The sequence below is a fragment of the Aptenodytes forsteri genome, unplaced genomic scaffold (genome assembly GCF_000699145.1).
Source record: "Aptenodytes forsteri isolate BGI_AS27 unplaced genomic scaffold, ASM69914v1 Scaffold61, whole genome shotgun sequence".
NCBI classification, from domain to species: Eukaryota; Metazoa; Chordata; class Aves; order Sphenisciformes; family Spheniscidae; genus Aptenodytes; species Aptenodytes forsteri.
Window position 1 is genome coordinate 560177 of NW_008794443.1, and position 493 is coordinate 560669.

Genomic DNA, 493 nt, shown 5'->3' on the forward strand with positions numbered 1-493 from the left:
AAAATTTTGGAAAACCCCCCCCCCCCCCCCCGAGGGATGCTCCGCGCAGGGAGGAGGACGTCAACCCAACGCTGAGCCGCCGTCCATCCCTTTTTGGACTCTTTTTTTTGGGGGGTGGATGACAAGAGACATGCAAAGGGGAGGAGGGAATCGGTGCCGAAGCCCCGACCGCCTTCCCCGGGGCGAAGCTTGAAGTGGAGGAGAAGTATTTCATGGATCACCCTTAGGCGCTCCCGAGGTTTTGGGGGTAAAAATTGCATTTTGCCGTCCCTTAAGACGAATCGAATAGGTTTGGGATTGGAGCGGGAGAGGCTGGATTTATCGAGGGATTTATTTACAGAGGTGGAAACGCCGCAGACGAAGCAAAACCCTCCCCGTCCCCACGCGGCTGGGATGAGATTTAAGGCTCCGACCGGCAAAAAGCTCAGTGGGGATGGACGGGGCGGGGAAGAAAAGGGGAAAAATCGGGCCACGTCATGGCGCTGCCGGTTTG